The following is a 21339-nucleotide window of genomic DNA, read 5'->3' as shown; positions in this document are numbered from 1 at the left end:
ACGAAAGAATTTTAGCAAGCCACAGTTCCGCAACGCACTCACGGTAACAGGATCATGGAGGGCAATCATGTCCTCCTCTTCATGCTCTCGTTCTCGCCACGTAAGAGTCATTCTGCTCCAATAAACTCTGCGAAAAAAACAAGAGGAGGAGTAAGATCCCTGACTCAGTGAAGAAAATGGCAAAATTCTCATGAAAAAATGTGCAACCAAGAAGTTTTCTACGCCCAACGCAGGTAGAGAAGGGTCTACCTGCGTTGGGGAACAAACTGCCTTTGAAAATGAAGGCCCCAACACAGGTTTCGATATAGGGCACCTGCGCTGATGGCAGAGCACCCTAGAGAAACCCCAGGGGCTCATAGGGGTAGGAAAACAGGCATGAAACTGAGAAATAAGACCATGAAAAGATAGAGCTAGGGTTTAGCTCCTACCTGGTGAAAACGGCACTGAAAATCGTCCACAGAATCTCCCGAAATCAGCTGGTGAAAATCAAGGGTAAAAGGCACCTCCAAAGCTCCAACAAACCAAATGCACATGAAATGGTAAAATGAGAGGTAAAAACATCTTTTAAATTGCTTTTTACGTAGTTCAAAGTAAAATATTAGTATTTTTACTTCATGGTATCCATTTCTAACAAGTTTGTTGCAGCAATTGATGAAAACAGTACTATCTCTGAAAAGGAAAAGCTAGTCATGGTAAAATATGAATTAGACCTTATCAATCGAGCAGTTTTAGCATAAAGTTCATGCTCGTTAAAAAATAAACGCAAGATCCGAGCAGTTTTAGCACATAGTTCATGCTCGTTAAAAAATAAACATAAGATTGAGTAGTGTTTTGGCGCATTCAAGCTCGTTAAAAAATGAACCCATCTCGGTAAATAACCATTAAGTATGTAACCTGATCAACCATAAAAGCCTTGGTCGTGTTTTGCACCTGCCACCTCCACTTTCATTTGGCCGATCGTTCACCTCCATATGATTGTTTACCCATTTTGAGGAACAGCTGCGAAGAGTGATTTCACCTAGCCATCCTTGTGACACTGCCGTGATTGGAAAATTCCAACCTGTACCTGGAATCAGCTGCTATCCCTGTTCATCACTCGTTCCTCAAAAGACGAGTCTTCTTTAAGCTCTTTTCAGCTGACTCGTAAAAGATGAAAAGATTGCTGAGTTTTGGCCTTCCAGCTCGTTAAACGATCGGAAGAGCTATCCCTCCTCTAGATTTTAATCTTTTTTGGACCTGAGAGATTATTGCACAAAAAGATCGAGCGCTTGTCTAGTTCGGCTCGATAAAGATATCGAACATTCATCCCTTCTGTATTGTTTTATACTTTTTCGGACTTAAGGGATTAGATGACGAAAAAGGACCCCTGGAGTCCACTTTATGTACCCTTTTCAGACTCTCTAAAAATGAAAAGGACCGAGCTGTCTTTGTCGCTGGGCTCGTTAAAAGGGGTGAAAAGCGACAAACTTGTCTGTAGACGAGAACGAGTTTCCCTATCGCTAGGCTCACTAAAAACATAGCGATGGGCTTGCCCGAAGGGCAGGTTATAGATCAAGCATATGTTATCCTCCTCAAGCTTGACAAAAATAAAGAGATACTGGTTAGAAATGACTGGGGAAAAATTGGGAAGAACCTCAAAGCTTAAAAGTAGCAAGTCGCTCTTGAACATGACACTTTTGCCTCCGTAAATATCGGGTTGGGTTATTATCATTCACCGGTCCCTTCACCATGGTCTCGCCATACCATCCATACATGGGGTAATGCTACCGATCCATCACATCAGTGTCGTTATATGTTCAAGAGATGTCATTCAGAAAGTGTCAACCGGGTCCCATCCACTACCATACATCATCCTTCATCCTTCCATGACCGCCACCCTGAATCATATTTCACAGATCGTTTTCACCAATCATCACTAGCTCCGTTCCGTGTCACTGATGTGGGATTCATTAAGGCCCTCCTTTGACGGATCACTTCTTGTCGACATCAGCTCATTATCCAAGAAGTTGATCTAGGAACACCCCCTCAGTACTTTGAAGCTTGCATGCCTCAATGGCAAGTTTCTCACTCCCGGCGATAGGTATACATTAATGACCTTCGACCAGGAGACTTTGCGTGGTGTTCGACGTCAGATCCTATATTCACACCACGTGAATTGTGCTGCAGTACCTTGAGGGTCATCATCATTATCGGTGATTCCTCTCGCGCTTGTTAACAGTTTACATTATTGACTGGTAATCAAGCGATGTCTTTCCATGTTCGACTTCAAGAAATTCTCACATGGATCGACTTGTACTAATGTGAAGATCGGACAAGTTTGAAGACCCCGGATCTAGTTTCATCCATCCGGGTTGCGATATATATTCAGGAGATAAAGACATAGACATGTGCAGCAGATGATCATCCTACTAAAAGGATGATAATTAAAAGCAGAGAATTATCCGTCTATTATCAGACGATCGTCTGTTTATGTACAACAAATGTATTTATAAAGCTGAGCATGGGAAATGCCCGCCTCAGCTAGATCATGAAAAGAAAGTATGAAAAGATAATGTATTGTATTGTATTTTGTTACAGGTCACCTCCCGACGATTGAATGAACTTCGGATCCTCCTAATAAAGCATTTCACCCGATAAACGACCTCATACTTTAGGGGGCAACTGTTATAGACATTTTTGTGCCTCACAACATGGAGCATGAAATGTCAATAATCTGAGGGATCCAAAGTCCCCAAACATGTTGTTCTTACCCTTAGAGGAACAAGGTCATCAAACCATAGCTCTGCAAATCAGTCTTCCACTGAAAAAACACTCAAAACAGGTCAATTTTGGATCAAAGTAGCTGCTCCAAAGGGTACCTGCGTTGCATAGCAGGTGCAACAAAGGCTACCTGCATTGCAAAGCAGGTAGGACAAAGGCTACCTGCGTTGGGCGTAACTGGACATGTGGAGGAATCTTTTTCTCAAAGTGCCAGTGCCCAGGAAGCTTCCAGAAAGGCATGTGATCAAAAGATTCACCTAATAATGAGTTAAGAGCTTCTAGAACTCCAAGTGGAAGGTAGAAACTCCAAGTGAAGGACTGAAGAACAACTGGAGTTGAAGAGCACAGCAAGTCACACATCAACATGACTTGCCTTCACTCCAAAACTCTATATAAGGATCTCATCCCATGGGATCTGGGAGGCGGAATTCAGTGCAAAGAATCGCTGTTGGTTTGCAGTTGAGAGTATTGGGTGATTGCTTGAGGGAGGTGAAGAAGAGATTTCTCTCCGTCGGGAAGGTGATGCTGGATTGGACCTCGCATGGTTGTATCACCGCCTGAACCTTACTTCCATATATTAATAAAGCATTTGAGGTTCTTCTATTCGCATGTGTTTCAATGATGTATTGTCTTACTTGCGTTTTTGATTTATGCTAATCCTTGAATCATTTATGCATGCATGCTTCTTGTAGTTTCCTTTTCTTGTCTTATTTGCAGGATCTCGTGTAGCTGGGCCCGTAGAAAGACTTGGAGCTGGGAGCAAGCGGCAAACAAAGGAGATAGGATCGACCATTTGCGCAAGACATCGGTAAGTGGATCTATCCCTTTTATCTCTTGCATGTCATAAAGAAGAAACTTTAGATAGCTTTGCTTTCAGTTGTTGCTAAGGAACTGTCACCCTTAGAGTGGGTTAGGGTCATTCCGAGTTGGATACTTTCCCCCACAACAAGTACTCAGACGATTCTCTGGCTTCTCCCTATTGTTATGCGGGGATAATGATGTGTAGGCTATGGGGATTACATGACTCTACTAATTTTACCATAGAGATGGTTCCTCTAATGGAAGCAGCAGTAAACAGCATAATTATGGATTGGGCTACTATTCTCTCTGATAAGCTAGCTGTAGCTGTTCGTGATTTTAGAAAAGGTTCTGTTGTTACTGAAAGGAAAATTCCCCCGTTTTTTTACAGTGCATACATTTTAGATACATTATGTTTTAATTCTGAGTTTCCCATCCTCGGTTGGAGGTGGACTCCCCAAGACCCCTCACCCATTCATATATACCACCAGAAATTGTGGAAATCCTCTTACAAGGACCATTTGTATCAAATCTGCAATGGCTTCATGGTTCCCATTCATTATTCTATTTTTGATAAGCCCATTCCCAGAATCTCCTACCTAGCTTCCTTTGATTTACCAGCAGTAGCAAGTTGGTTTGGAGAAGAGAGATTTACCTACATTAGGGTTTTTGGCAGCCAAGCCAATCCGCATGTTCTCCCTTTGTATATTCCAGATAAACTGCTAGCAAGAGAAGTCTCCTATCAAATTATGGCAGAGAGTACTACACAGACTCTCAAGAAAGAAAAGAAGAGGGGCTGGCCCTCTTTTCCCTTGAGAATTGGTGTATATACTCTGCATGATCTAAAACACGCAGAAAAGGAAGCCACAAAGATGCAGTCCTTAACCCTGGCCACTATCCCGAATAGGCTATATGATCCAAACAAACACGCCTATACTGCATTAGAACAGGCAAAATTAACAAAATGTGACCATCAAGAAGATTGGTTTGACGACCTATTTGTTTCAAGCGAAACGATAGGTCAAGCTAGAGAACTTGCTCGATTGAAATATAATGATGAAAGGGTAACTGAGTTCAATAAACATAGGGAGCAGAGGTTGCAAACTCTGCCTCTTGATTTATTGGCAACAACCCCAGCGACGTCTTCAAGCGAGCCTGGTCGGCAACAGTCAATCCAGCCTCCTGTTATAACAAAAGATCAAAAGAAGCAACAGGAGGAAAATCAGAAGAAGCAACAGGCAGAAAGGCAAAGGAAAGAACAAGTGGAAAGGCAAAGGAAAGAACAAGCAGAAAAACAACAGAAAGCACAAATGGAACAAGAAGAGAAAAAGAAGAAAGAGGTAGAAGAACAACAGAAGAGGGAACAAGAAGAGAAACAGAAAAAAGAACTGGCAGATAGGGAGAAAAGGGAACAAGAAGAACAACAGAAGAGAGAACAAGAAGAACAGCAGAGGAAAGAGCAGGAAAAAGAGCAGCAGAAGCAAACCACCGATGTCAATGTGGACACTACCATAGACCCTAAACTATTTCAAGAATGGCAGCAATTTCATTCCATCATCAGTGGATTGGAATGTCCAAAAGATGGGGACACTTCCAAGACAAATGATACGCAGGACATCACTTCTCCTCAGGTTCTAAGTGGAACCAGCGGCCCACCCATTTCACAGGATGTTGAGGTAATTCCTAAAGACCCTTCCGATCAAATCGTTCTCCAAGTGGAAGATATTCCTCCCTTGGATGTTTTATACAGCCCAAGGCATAGAGCAGTTGTGAAGCGATCAAGGAAAAGACGAAGGATTGATCAACCTTCTATCTTTCTAGAGCAAACAGTCATGGGTAATGTAGTATGGAAGGAGGAATTGGACCCCTCCGATGACCTGACAAAACTGTCACAGTATGCAGGTGCCTATTCCGCAGCAACTATCGACAAGGCATCGGAGGTAAGTCTTCTGCTGAAGACTAAGGACCAAGATATTTTTGCATTACAGGCAGAGGTGACCGAGGCAAAACAGAGGGCAGCGCAAGCAGAGGAGCAGTTGCTGGTACAACAGCAATTGAATGATCAATTAACCCAGCAATTGCAGGAAGAAAGGCAGAGGGTCGACCAAAGCGCGATCCAGAAACAAAAGGAGTTATCGGAGGCATTAGCACAGTTGAGGACAGCAAATGAGCTGATGATGAAAACGAAGGACGAGCAAATAGCTCAATTATCATCACGGCTCGAAGTCATAAAAGGCACCCAAAAGGTGGAGGATTTCAGAGCAGAGGCATCACAAATAAACAGTGCTTTAATATCACAGATTAGGCTCCTGTGTAATCAACTCACTGAGGCAGAACCATTGTGCGAGCTAACTACATCCATTAATCAGCAGGTAGAGAAGGCCAGAAATGAATTGGACCAGGCCGATGAGCTCATAAGTGGATATCTTGACTGGCAAGATTCTGATGTGGGAAAAGTAGCAAAGTTGCCTAGAATCCAAGAAACATATAAGGCCATACTCTTTACAGAATGGCACACTCAAGTGATGAAAGCAGAAAGGGCGGCTTCAAGATGTAAATTAACTGCAAGCAATATGGTTGATCTAGTCAACAACACCCTCTACCTGGCAAACATGATCTCCCAGTGTACACCTGGAAGAATAACAACAACAAATGTGATTGAGCAAACCAGTTATCCTGATTTAGAGGAGAAGGGGAGATTAATTGCTGGGGTTAATACTTTGACTTTCGATGCATATTGGCTCTTTCTGATCAAGCCACACACACAAAGGTCTGCCCTCAAGTGTTTAACTGATGCACTCGGGTGTATAACTCCCGATATTCAAGATGCCACATACGCTGCTCAGCTTAGTTCGCGCCTCAACAAACCGCCTGAAGTAGAACCAATGCTAGCGATAAGTCAGCTCAAGTTTAAAGGCAAAGAGTCTACCTGAAGAATCATTGCCGCCGATTGCCAGATCGCTCTAGGAAATAGATCAATATTTATTGATGCCAATTATGTAGGATTTCTGTTTATTAGATATTTAGATTAGCTTAGTATTTATAGACCCTTTCATTGTTTTGGAAAGGGTCGTAAAATTTTGTAATAGACTTAAATACTGACGTTTGCACTATTGTGCTTCAGCCTATATTCTTTTATGAAACTCGACCAATCGTTCTTAATTTGACAAGGAAGTTTCTTTATGCAAATTGCGCACTACTGTCTTTTGCTGGGGATGTTTTCTGAGTCGAAGGAAGAACTGTGACATAGCGATTGATATACGGGAGTGTTGATCAGCTTATATGGTACTATTATCTATATCTGTATTCATTCCTTTTATATGAATTGTTGCGTAATTATTCTTGCTATTGTTGAATACATGTATGTGCTGTAACAGCAAATCTCTATCTCATTCCACTATTGGATGTTTAGCGATATGCCTTTTTCTTTAATCATGCATGTAACAATGATATAAATGATGAAGTGTAGTAATTTCGCTGTTATCGCTTTGCGTAACTATTTATGCACAACAGTCTTAAATGATTTAATATCTATGTTTTAGAGATGGAGTCATCTATATGGCTGCCTTAAAGCACAGACCATCAAACGCTACGCTTTAGAAAACAATAAGTTCCCAGGATAGATCATAGTTATTATATTTTATTGATAGTTTTAGTTATTCACTTATCGCCAGCATATCATATAAGTCATTCATCCATCCCGTCTACCTATAATTTTTGGGAAACTGGTCCCATTATCCCCAGTCGGAGCCACTATTCCAAACGGAAAAAGAGTTGTATCAAGTTCCGGACCGGGTGGTTTCCCCTATGTTGTTGCAGCGATTTTCGAGGCCTCAACATAATTTGCGCTAGAAGGAGGGCCATCAACTGTGAATGGCACATAAGCCAAAACCTATAAGCCATCCTAAGAGTAATTCTCCCTTCGAATCCCCTCGATCTTCCCATTTTCATACTGGTTCGCAGGTATCCAAACAAGGAGAAGGGGAATCAACTACCACTGCTCAAACCCATCATACTCCAGAACAATTAAGTCTTGAATCACCTGAAGTCCAGTCTCTAATCCATAAACTTCAGAGCTTCTCGATTTCACCACAGAAATCTGAGGTATCAGAAAGCAGTGTGACTTCGCAGTTCAATCTAACTCATCCTCTCACCAGACTTCAGAGCGAGAAACTTGGTATTGAACCCACTGAGTTCCCTTTACCCAAAAGGAAAAAGGCGAAGAAAATTACTGAAGGATCTGATAGTGAAGAGATTTCATCCACGTCCTCCATTGCATCTTCCCCTCTGCGAAGTCAATTATCCACTCCCCCATTACAAATTGTCGTTCACCAGGGGTTAAATGCCTCAACAACCCAACCTGTTCACTCCTCATCATTAATTCCTTCCCATACATCTGGAATCCCAATAGTAGTATCAACCACTGTCGCTATTATAATGGAAGACCCATGGACTAAGCCAGGTGCAGTCAACATGCCTGCACCATTGCACCCTCTACCAGACTATCCTGAAAAATGGCTGCCTAAATTTAACCCAGATGACGGAACCCAGGCTGAAGAACACATTAATAATTTTATGTTAGCAGTTAACTTAAAAGGAGTGACAGAACAAGATGTTGTTGTAAGACTCTTCCCCTACACCTTGCAAGGATCAGCTGGATCCTGGTATTTTTCCTTACCCTCTGGTTCAATTACCAGTTGGAACACTTGCCAAGAGCAGTTTCTTACCAAATATGGAGATGACAGGTCCTTAGCTACCTTAATAAACGACCTCTCCAATCTGAGAATAGAGCATAGGGAACCGATAAAGGAATTTAACGCCAGATTTAATAAACTCCTGAATAAAATCCCTACAGCTTCCAAACCAAGTGAACAAATTCGAAGTGAATGGTATATTACCGCCCTACCTGCCAACATAGCCATTTTTGTAGACAGGGCCGGGAAACCTACCTTAGCTGAAAACATGAGAGAAGCACTTGCTGTGGAAAAGCGCATCAATGCTCTAGAGAAGAAAGCTGCTTTGGAAGATAGAAAAGCTAAAAAAGTCTCATTTAAAGAGGATTCCAAGAAGAAAATCCCAAAGGACCCGTACGACATGGAGGGTTTACAAAAAGTCCTGAAAACATTGTCTAATGAAATGGTCGAAATAAAGAAACAGGTGGCCGAAACCTCAAACAAAAGACCATTTAGGACTTTTAAGAAAACTGAAACAAAGCCGCCAAATGTCATATCTAACGCAGATTCAGAGCAAGAAGAAGAGGAAGAGGAAACAACCTCACAAACTGATGATGAAGAAGAAGTAGCTGAATGCCACGGAATGTGGGATTTTATACTCCCAAACTCTGATACCGAGAATGAAGAAGAAGCCTTTCCTGTTACTACAAGAAGTAAAAGTACTTCTGAACCTACCCAGGCAACTTCAAAGAAAAGGAGTGCAGGTGCTACCACAACAAAGGAAAAAGTTCCCCCAAAGAAGTCGCCTGTAGTAGTTCCGCAAAACCAGCCTTCAACTTCTAATTCTCCTTCAACATCCAAAACATTAGTGGTATCCGATTCAATGGAATATAATATTGTTGATGACATGAAGAAAACTAAGGCAAACATAACTATGTTTGAGCTTAGTAAGTTAAAGCATCAGCAAAAATTACTTCTTAAAGAATTGAATGTTGTTCCCTCTACTCCCCTTCCCAGTGCAAAAGCTGCTAATGATTCAGGCCAACCTCCTCCAGGTATGGTTGAAGCTACCGCTTCAGTTCTAGTTGGAGATAGATCGAATTCTCATACTCCACCCTTCCTGCTGACCTATGAGATTTATAACAGAAACCTGCACAACTGTTTAATTGATTCAGGGGCATCATCTAATATAATGCCAGCTTCAGTTTGCTCTAAAATGAACATTGAACCCCAGAAGTCTGCTATTCATATTGTACAGTTAGACAGGACCAAAGTACAGGTTGTCGGAGAAATTAATTCCGTAACTATCAGGTTGTCTGCCGATCCCAGGATTGTACAGAGGATTGATATCTTAATTACTGACATACCTGAATTCTACAGTTTAATTTTGAGCAGAGATTGGTTCGAAAAATTGCATGGGTATATTTCCACAGATTGGTCACATATGTGGCTTCCCTACAAGGGAAAGCCAAATCAAATAAGGATCGATCGAGAGAAGCATATGACCCATACAGTTACTGAATTTGAGCAAGAAAACCAACCTATATCATTCAACAACAACATTTTGGGTAATTATTCGTCAGAGTCATTCTTTGGCAACTTTGTTGCCCAACCATCTCCTTTTTCAGTTAATCATTTTACATCTCCGATTGAAATTTTTTCACAAACTGATAAGTCCAGATGTTTTAATGATGCTGAGGAAAATGTAAATATTTTTGTTAATACTCCTTTATTTTGGTCTTTATATTTTGATGGCTCTAAGTCCAGCGAGGGCTCAGGAGCAGGTTGCATTTTGGTTAGTCCACAAGGAGAAAAGACAATGTTGTCTTGTAGGTTAGAATTTGATTGCACTAACAACACAGCCGAATATGAAGATTTAGTCCAGGGATTATATAAAGCAATCGGCCTCAAAGTGAAATATCTAAAAGTATTTGGCGATTTGGAAATCATTGTTAAACATGTGAGGAATTCAATTCATTGTCTTTCAAGTCACCTCAAGCATTATCAATCGCTAGTACAGGATCTCACCTCACACTTTTCAGCATTTAACATTTCTTCCATCCCTAGGTCGCAAAACTCGGCAGCCGACCTACTAGCCAATGTAGCTTCTAAGCTTCTACCTTCTGAAGACTACAACCTTGATAGATTTTACGTAGAATTACTTTTTAGGCCTTCAATTCCTGACAATGTCACTAATTGGAGAGTATTTAACCACGATGAAGATATCTTGCAATTTCTAACATCCGAAAAGTCCTATGACAATCAAATTATTGAGGAAAATGACCATGATCTACAGATGAAAGAAACACCTCAAGAAAATTCAATTCCTAAACCAGTGGTAAAGCTCGAAGATCTTTATGATATCAAACACAGGTTTAAACCTGTAATTAATACAAAGCTTCAAAGTTCTACCCTTAGGTTTGAATTGATAAATCTAGGTACTGACCATGCTCCTCAAAACATCAATTTAGGATTAGGACTTTCTTTGGAAGAGAAGGAAGCATTTATTAAACTATTAAGAAGAAAAAAACAGGTCTTTGCTTGGAAGTATGATGATTTGAAGACATATGATACATCTATTATCCAGCATACCATTCCTATGCTTCCTGATCAGAAACCGATTCAGCAAAAGTTAAGAAAAATATATCCAAATTTGGAGAGCCAGATAAAGTTGGAACTTAACAAGCTCTTGAAAGCCAAGATTATTTTTCCGGTCCGACATTCAAACTGGGTCTCTAATATGGTGCCAGTCAGAAAGAAAAATGGCGACATTCGAATTTGTATTGATTTCAGGAACCTGAACAAAGCGAGCTTGAAAGATAACTTCCCATTACCTAATATGGAGCAAATACTCCAATCAGTAGCAGGCTCTGAATTGATGTCCTTTCTTGATGGATTCTCAAGATATAACCAAGTTCTGGTTCATCCTGATGACCAACTTAAAACCACATTCAGAACAAAATGGGGAACATATGCGTATCAGAAAATGCCTTTTGGACTCATAAATGCAGGAGCGACATTCCAGAGAGCTATGGATATAGCCTTTAAAGGGTTGATTAATCGAACAGTAGTCGTCTATCTAGATGATATTACTGTATATTCTAAGAAGAGGTATAATCATTTGCATGACTTAAATCAAATCTTTCAGCGATGCAAAAGATATGGTATTTCTCTGAACCCAAAAAAGTCTTTCTTTGCTCTAGATCAAGGAAAACTCTTAGGCTTTATTGTGTCCAAAGATGGCATTTATATCGACCCCGATCGGATCAAGGAAATTTCTGAAATCCCTTTCCCACACAATAAAAAGTCGATGCAGTCATTTTTAGGCCAGATTAATTTTGTTAAACGGTTTATTCCAGATTTTTCTCAAATTGTATTACCACTTCAGACAATGATTAAGAAGAATTCAGTCTTCAAGTGGGGATCAGAAGAAAAGCAAGCTTTTGATGTTATCAAGCAATCAATAATCAATGCCCCAGCCTTGAATACTCCAAATTTTTCTAATCATTTTACATTGTATACCATTGCATCTGATGTGTCTTATGCTGCAGTTCTCACGCAGCCAAACGCTCACAATTTGGAAACACACATATCATTCTTCAGCTCAAATCTTCAGGGTGCCGAATTAAATTACTCCGATGTAGAAAAACAAGCCTTTTCTGTATTTAAAGCGGTCAAACATTATAGACCCTTTCTTTTAAAAACCCATACAAAAGTAATAGTTCCTTCCCTGCAGTTAGGCAACTATTAATCCAAAAAGAGCTGGGTGAAAAAAGGGCAAATTGGGTCACAGTGCTTCAAGAGTATGACTTAGAAATTAGGCCAGCAAAGATTGTTAGGGGCCAAGGTTTTTGCAGGATATTGGCAGGAGCATCCAACATTCCAGAATCAAGCGATACAGATCAAACTCAAGAAATTAATCAGATAAGTGTTACTGATTCTGAATCTCAATATGCAGATTTAATCTTTTATTTAAAGAACGGTTATGCACCTCCGAATTTGTCTTACAAAAACAAAAGGGCCATTATATTAAAAGTGAAGAATTTTACAATCATTGATGACGTGCTTTTTAGACAGAATTATGATTCTATCTTGTTAAGATGCCTTGAAAAACCTGAAGCCCAAAAGGTTTTGCAGGAGCTACATGACGGACCAGCAGGAGGACATTTCGGAGCTGACACAACAGCTCACAAAATTATTCATGCTGGTTACTATTGGCCTACTTTGTTTAAAGATGCTCACGAGTACGTAAGGAAATGTCTAAATTGTCAAACTGCTAGCGGAAGACAACGTAAATCAGCTTTCCCTCTGCAACCAATCAACATTGAGCAACCATTTGAGCAATGGGGATTGGATATCATTGGGGAGATTACTCCAGCATCTTCCAAACAGCATAAGTATATCCTTACTGCTACCGATTACTTTACAAAGTGGGTTGAGGCAATCCCTTTAAAGACAGCAAATTCTGAAGCAATCATTGAATTCATAGACTAATTCATTATTACCAGGTTTGGTGTCCCAAATGCTCTTGTTTTTTATAATGCATCTTATTTTTCAGGCAATGCTATGTTTGATTTCGCTATTAAAAGAGGATTTAAGTTAAAATATTCTGCTAATTACTATCCCCAAGGAAATGGTTTAGCAGAATCTACTAATAAGAATCTGATTAAAATCATTAAGCGAACTATCGAACAAAATCAGAGAAATTGGCACAAATCCTTAGTATTTGCATTATGGGCTGATAGGATAACACAGAAAGCTTCTATTGGAACTTCTCCATTTAATCTTGTCTATGGAAAAGGAGCAATCTTGCCCACAAATCTTGTTCTTCCTTCTTTAGCCCTAGTGGAGTTTATTGAGGAAACTCCTTCCTCTTCTATTCAGTTTAGACATGACCAGATCTTAAAATTAGAAGAGGAAAGTGAAAAAGCCAAGGTTATCCATGCCAAACATCAGCAAGTCATCAAAGCAGCTTTTGATTCAGTCTCATCCAGTTCAAAACAATTCCAAGTCGGTGATTTAGTTCTGAAATGGGACAAAGCCCATGAGGACAAGGGTAAACACTCCAAGTTCCAGAAGTTGTGGCTTGGACCATTTCAGATCTATGAGAAGATAGGCCATTCAACCTTTATATTGCAAGATTTATCAAGTTTGAGAGATTCTCTCCCTGTTAATGGCCTTGTCTTGAAGAAATTATTTCACTGAGAAGGTAACCCCTTCTCCTTTCATTTCAGTAGGATTTTATAGTTTGTAGGATTTTAGGAAATAAGGTTGTGAGATGTCTCCCATTGACCTTTTTGCTGTGTTTTAAAAGTTGTCCCATAGAACGAATATGAACATTTGCTTTTAAAATGATAGAACTTTTTACCAAAAGGGATAATTTCTAGGAAATTAGATATCTTTGTATTCCGAAATCACAATTCAAATTTTGTCAACTCCTCTCAAAGCATAGAAATATTGTAAATCATTCTCTGTGTTTAAATTGGTCTCTAAAGGTTATCCATACTAAGATAGAAATCAATCCAATCTCAGCATCTTCAACTCTTACCCTGTCATCCATTTACTCTTAAGGAGAAATTTGTTCACCCCATTCACTAAAGTTTATGATTACTCAGAGTGTAATTCTAAAATATAAGATATTTAAGATAAGAGGTCTTATTACAAGCCTGCTTACCATGTTCATAGAGAAATAGTTTATCTGACATTACCAATACTGCAAACCAAAACAGGGTAATGGCTTGAAATTACAAGACAAGGGGTCTCATCACGAGCCAGCTTGTTCAGTTAGACTACTATCAGTGAGTGGCATTGTCAACAGCTGGCTACCAAACCAGGACAATGGCTTTTATCTTATCAATGACAAAGAAGAAAAAGGAAATGAAGTACAAAATATAAAAAAATATTTTGAATTCATTCTGTTAATCACACTCTTAATTGGATGGGACAATGGACAATCACATGGTTGAAAGGTATCCCTGTCGAAACTATAGATGTTTGCTGGCAGCAGAGGCTCTACCTATGACAGATGAGTTTACTATAAAAGCTGATTTGGAAAGGTATTCTATTTTATCATTATAAACCAATAAAGACCTATTTCAAAGCTTAGAATGTTTTTATTTTCTTAGAAAAGAGGAAGTCAACAAAATAGTTTCAATTTTCTCAGAATACATAGAAATCTAGTTTATCAGAAATTTCCCCCATTGATTGAAACTCTATTTTTGAAAAAAGCTTAAATGTTTCTATTTTTGAAAAGAGATAACTGGTTCTTCCAGCGAATCGCCAATTGTTGTGCTCTACAACAACCCCCCATTTCATATCATCTTTACTTATAAATATTAACGTATGAAATGGGTCCCTTCAAAATTTAATTGGTATCAATTCTTTGATTGCTCAAAAGAGGTCCGATAATCAAATGAATTCATTTCATAAAACCCTTTTTGAAAAAACACTTTGAAAAAATAAGGCAAATCTTTGTCATTTGCGATAAAGCGATCGCAAGATCGCATATCGCAATGATATAAGAAATACAAATAAGCGGCACATTGATTACCCCCGATGCGATATCGCAATCGGCGATCGGCAACACTTCATACACATCTTAAAAATGCACATAACATGAGTCCCGACGCGACGCGATATCGGCGATCGGGTATCGGCGATACTTCATATGCGGTCAAGGCAGTTTAAGTCATTTACTCCGAGCCGATGCAATTGCGCAATCGGCAATCGGCTACATCCCATGCACATTAATAAGGCGCCCAGGTCTTACCCCCGATGCGATGCGATATCGGCAATCGGGGAATCGGCAAATCACTCTAAATGCACCTTGTCATATTTTTTCGCGCTAATCCGATGCGACGTCACAATCGGCGTTTGGGAGGATCCTATGCTTATGATTATATAATGCCCATTCTCCTAAAGTGATGCGATATCGCTATCGGCGATTGGAATTTCAAAAAAACATAGCTTGAAGATCTAAAGTAATATTGATATCTGATCAATAAAGCACGGATTTCAAAAAAGCCGTTAAATGGAGGGATAAGGTGATGTATTCATATTTAAAGTTTTTCCCCTTCGATTAACGATCACCTGCACTCAACTGCCAAAATATCAATTTCACGCTTAAGGAAGTCATTCAACCGGATAATGGTGTAATAAGCATTTAAGGAGTAGCAGGCCTTAAACGGCCATTTAATATATCTGCAATATCTTCTCATTGATTGGATCCGCAGCCATTTTTGAGAGTTAATCTCTCACCACGCTTCAATTGATATATCTTTTCCCACCATGAGTCCTCATTATTATATTTCTATGTTACGGTTTTTCTTGCCTTTGTGCAGAATTCATCCTCCAACACAAGCCTGAGCATGATGGGAAAGAAATCTAAGAAGACCGCGGGTTCCGCTGCTACATCAGTTGCAGGACAAGCTGCCACAGATAAAAAGAAGGGCTTAATATCGGATACTACATGCACGGGCCTTACTAGAGCTACATGGCAAGGCACGTATAATTTGATTGAAGCCGAACAACCAGAGAAGGCAGTGACAGAAGCTACTGCGGATCCCACTCGCAAGTCTGATTCCACTCTCAAAGACTTAGCCGACTCTTTCCTTCATAGGATAGCGGCCAGAGAAAAGATTCTCCCCTACACAGACGTCGTGCGATGGGCAATTGAGGAAATTCCAATCCTCGACAGAACTTTTTGCACCAGAGATGGGAGGATTTTTGGATCGTTCAAGCCAGAACATCTAAGGCAAATGTATCATTTGCCTGAGCCAGAGAAAGTCTATAACAAGACGTTCCTGGAGAAATTTGCAGCTGATAATGACGTAGAATCCGAACCCATCCCGGATTGGAGGTAGAATCCAGCCAAACACAAGCACGAGTCTTCTGGTAAGTACTCAGTCGATTCTCTGGCTTCTCCCTATTGTTATGCGGGGATAATGATGTGTAGGCTATGGGGATTACATGACTCTGCTAATTTTACCATAGAGATGGTTCCTCTAATGGAAGCAGCAGTAAACAGCATAATTATGGATTGGGCTACTATTCTCTCTGATAAGCTAGCTGTAGTTGTTCATGATTTTAGAAAAGGTTCTGTTGTTACTGAAAGGAAAATTCCCCCGTTTTATTACAGTGCATACATTTTAGATACATTATGTTTTAATTCTGAGTTTCCCGTCCTCGGTTGGAGGTGGACTCCCGAAGACCCCTCACCCATTCATATATACCACGAGAAATTGTGGAAATCCTCTTACAAGGACCATTTGTATCAAATCTGCAATGGCTTCATGGTTCCCATTCATTATTCTATTTTGATAAGCCCATTCCCAGAATCTCCTACCTAGCTTCCTTTGATTTACCAGCAGTAGCAAGTTGGTTTGGAGAAGAGAGATTTACCTACATTAGTGTTTTTGGTATCCAAGCCAATCCGCATGTTCTCCCTTTGTATATTCCAGATAAACTGCTAGCAAGAGAAGTCTCCTATCAAATTATGGCAGAGAGTACTACACAGACTCTCAAGAAAGAAAAGAAGAGGGGCTGGCCCTCTTTTCCCTTGAGAATTGGTGTATATACTCTGCATGATCTAAAACACGCATAAAAGGAAGCCACAAAGATGCAGTCCTTAACCCTGGCCACTATCCCGAATAGGCTATATGATCTAAACAAACATGCCTATACTGCATTAGAACATGCCAAATTAACAAAATGTGACCATCAGGAAGATTGGTTTGACGACCTATTTGTTTCAAACGAAACAATAGGTCAAGCTAGAGAACTTGCTCGATTGAAATATAATGATGAAGGGGTAACTGAGTTCAATAAACTTAGGGAGCAGAGGTTGCAAACTCTGCCTCTTGATTTACTGGCAACGACCCCAGCGACGTCTTCAAGTGAGCCTGGTCGGAAACAGTCAAGCCAGCCTCCTGTTATAACAAAAGATCAAAAGAAGCAACAGGAGGAAAATCAGAAGAAGCAACAGGCAGAAAGTCAAAGGAAAGAACAAGTGGAAAGGCAAAGGAAAGAACAAGCAGAAAAACAACAGAAAGCACAAATGGAACAAGAAGAGAAAAAGAAGAAAGAGGTAGAAGAACAGCAGAAGAGGGAACAAGAAGAGAAACAGAAAAAAGAACTGGCAGATAGGCAAAAAAGGGAACAAGAACAACAGCTGAAGAGAGAACAACAGAGGAAAGAGCAGGAAAAAGAGCAGCAGAAGCAAACCACCGATGTCAATGTGGACACTACCATAGACCCCAAACTATTTCAAGAATGGCAGCAATTTCATTCCATCATCAGTGGATTGGAATGTTCAAAAGATGGGGACACTTCCAAGACAAATGATACGCAGGACATCACTTCTCCTCAGGTTCTAAGTGGAACCAGCGGCCCACCCATTTCACAGGATGTTGAGGTAATTCCTAAAGACCCTTCCGATCAAATCGTTCTCCAAGTGGAAGATATTCCTCCCTTGGATGTTTTCTACAGCCCAAGGCATAGAGCAGTTGTGAAGCGATCAAGGAAAAGACGAAGGATTGATCAACCTTCTATCTTTCCAGAGCAAACAGTCATGGGTAATGTAGTATGGAAGGAGGAATTGGACCCCTCCGATGACCTGACAAAACTGTCACAGTATGCAGGTGCCTATTCCGCAGCAACTATCGACAAGGCATCGGAGGTAAGTCTTCTGCTGAAGACTAAGGACCAATATATTTTTGCATTACAGGCAGAGGTGACCGAGGCAAAACAGAGGGAAGCGTAAGCAGAGGAGCAGTTGCTGGTACAACAGCAATTGAATGATCAATTAACCCAGCAATTGCAGGAAGAAAGGCAGAGGGTCGACCAAAGCGCGATCCAGAAACAAAAGGAGTTATCAGAGGCATTAGCACAGTTGAGGACAGCAAATGAGTTGATGATGAAAACGAAGGACGAGAAAATAGCTCAATTATCATCACGGCTCGAAGTCATAAAAGGCACCTAAAAGGTGGAGGATTTCAGAGCAGAGGCATCACAAATAAACAGTGCTTTAATATCACAGATTAAGCTCCTGTGTAATCAACTCACTGAGGCAGAACCATTGTGCGAGCTAACTACATCCATTAATCAGCAGGTAGAGAAGGCCAAAAATGAATTGGACCAGGCCGATAAGCTCATAAGTGGATATCTTGACTAGCAAGATTCTGATGTGGGAAAAGCAGCAAAGTTTCCTAGATTCCAAGAAACATATAAGGACATACTCTTTACAGAATGGCACACTCATGTGATGAAAGCAGAAAGGGCGGCTTCAAGATGTAAATTAACTGTAAGCAATATGGTTGATCTAGTCAACAACACCCTCTACCTGGCAAACATGATCTCCCAGTGTACACCTGGAAGAATAACAACAGCAAATGTGATTGAGCAAACCAGTTATCCTGATTTAGAGGAGAAGGGGAAATTAATAGCTGGGGTTAATACTTTGACTTTCGATGCATATTGGCTCTTTTTGATCAAGCCACACACACAAAGGTCTGCCCTCAAGTGTTTAACTGATGCACTCGGGTGTATAATTCCCGATATTCAAGATGCCACATACGTTGCTCAGCTCAGTTCGCGCCTCAACAAACCGCCTGAAGTAGAACCAATGCTAGCGATAAGTCAGCTCAGGTTTAAAGGCAAAGAGTCTACCTGATGAATCATTTCCACCGATTGCCAGATCGCTCCAGGAAATAGGATCAATATTTATTGATGCCAATTATGTAGGATTTCTGTTTATTAGATATTTAGATTAGCTTAGTATTTATAGACCCTTTCATTGTTTTGGAAAGGGTCATAAAATTTTGTAATAGACTTAAAGACTGAAGTTTGCACTACTGTGCTTCAGCCTATATTCTTTTATCAAACTCGACCAATCGTTCTTAATTTGACAAGGAAGTTTCTTTATGCAAATTGCGCACTACTGTCTTTTGCTGGGGATGTTTTCTGAGTCGAAGGAAGAACTGTGACATAGCAATTGATATACGGGAGTGTTGATCAGCTTATATGGTACTATTATCTGTATCTGTATTCATTCCTTTTATATGAATTGTTGTGTAACTATTCTTGCTATTGTTGAATACATGTATGTGCTGTAACAAGAAATCTCTATCGCATTCCACTATTGGATGTTTAGCGATATGCCTTTTTCTTTAATCATGCATGTAACAATGATATAAATGATGAAGTGTAGTAATTTCGCTGTTATCGCTTTGCGTAACTATTTATGAACACTAGTCATGAATGATTTAATATCTATGTTTTAGAGATGGAGTCATCTATATGCCTGTCTTAAAGCACAGACTATCAAACGCTACGCTTTAGAAAACAATAAGTTCCCGGGATAGATCATAGTTATTATATTTTATTGATAGTTTTAGTTATTCACTTATCGCCAGCATATCCTATAAGTCATTCATCCATCCCGTCTACCTATAATTTTTGGGAAACTGGTCCCATTATCCCCAGTCGGAGCCACTATTCCAAACGGAAAAGGAGCTGTATCAAGGTACGAACCGGGTGGTTTCCCCTATGTTGTTGCAGCGATTTTCGAGGCCTCAGTAGAAGGCTGATGCATTGATGCGTTGAATAGTGTTGAATGTGTTTGAATATTAATGATGTGCGTTGAAATGGTCTGATATGCTGATAATTGAACGCTGGTCCAGCTCCTGTTGAATGCGTTATGGTTTGATATTGAATGAGCTTGTAGTATCAATGGATTATTGAGTGGTATATGCATGGGAGATAGATGTGTTGAAGGGGCTCTGCGGTTTTTGGTATACACCGCTTTTGTATATGCAAGAATTTGACAGTACGCTGACAATTCTGGGTACTTCAACCTGTCTTTGCTTTGCTTTTTTGTTTCGAAATCATTGGAGAATTTCAGGTTTTCCCATAGCCATTGGCAGAGCTATTCGATGCCTGCCTTGTAGCATGGCCATTAGTTACAGAGATTTCTAACAACATCAGTGCTTGTAATAAGCTCCATTTGTTGCAGAATCACCTTCACAGCCGAAAGTACAACTGCACAGTTGGCATGCTGAAGATGAGGAGTTACACATTCAAAAATGTTCTCTGAATCTCGGGCATCACTTGCCTTGTATTCTGAAAGAGCATCTAGTATAAACACTTGACCCCATTCAGTGCATTCATTGAGCGCTGCCAAAAGTTTAAAAAGTGTGTGACTAGTAATTTCAAATATTGCTCTACTACTGTTTTCTTGGATCTCTTCCAGTGCTGCCACGGCATTCGCTACAACCATGGGATTGCTGTTTGAAATCAAGTCATTAAGAGTCTTTAGAAACCCTCTATCCTCCACCAGTTCAACATTAATATCATAAGTTTAGCAACGCATATAGCAGCTGTCTTTCGCACATAAGGATCATCATCCTTGAGGCATCTTTGAAGCGGATCACACAAATATCTATGTTTTTTCAACCCGAATACAACCCATTATTCGAACAGCTAGAGCACGAATCAAAGGATTTGGATCTTGGGAAGCCTTGACAAAAGTATTCGCTTGGGTAGTGGCCACTTCCTTCGATTGCTGAATGTGTCTTCTCTGCAGAGGGCCATATCTTGAGAAATTTGAGACTGTGGGAGGTTGAATGTACATACAGGGAGAAGTTTTGATTGTTGGGCGTGATTCCAATGAGAAATAGGGTTGAAATCCCTCACTGGTAATGCTGGACGAGAGCTGCATACTTTCTGGGTGAGTCACAGTTAAGGTGGAACGATTTAACTGCAATTCAAAGGCTGCCACTATCCCCATTGCATGATGCTGTATATCATCTTCAAGAGGCTCATGTTGCTGATTGCGTGGAGTCTGAGCCATTATTGGTGATCTGGAAGGAGCTATGACCGCCTTATGGTGTCTATAACAACTGCTGGTACCTTTATATTGACTACTGGTGGGACGTTTTGAGGTGTTGTATAGAGAGGAGAAAATTTTGAACTTATATGTTATTGAAGAACTGAAAAACTACACTGAATCATCTATTGTAACCCGGGTTCCTCTGCTCTAATTGTCTCCATTCTATTTGCATAGTTGGTGGAAATCGAACTTTATATTGAGCACCTGATATACCAAGATAAT

General features: G+C 40.2%; 1 pseudogene; it reads right to left on the bottom strand.

Annotated features, from left to right (window-relative positions):
- Positions 1-20184: 20184 nt before the first annotated feature.
- On the bottom strand, positions 20185-21078 carry LOC149220150 (beta-adaptin-like protein B pseudogene; annotated as a pseudogene).
- Positions 21079-21339: the final 261 nt, after the last annotated feature.

The sequence above is a fragment of the Pinus tabuliformis genome, chromosome Q (assembly GCF_031772625.1).
Source record: "Pinus tabuliformis cultivar Carrire ecotype Pingquan chromosome Q, CPIR1, whole genome shotgun sequence".
NCBI lineage: Eukaryota > Viridiplantae > Streptophyta > Pinopsida > Pinales > Pinaceae > Pinus > Pinus tabuliformis.
This window is presented reverse-complemented; position numbering and strand designations above follow the sequence as displayed.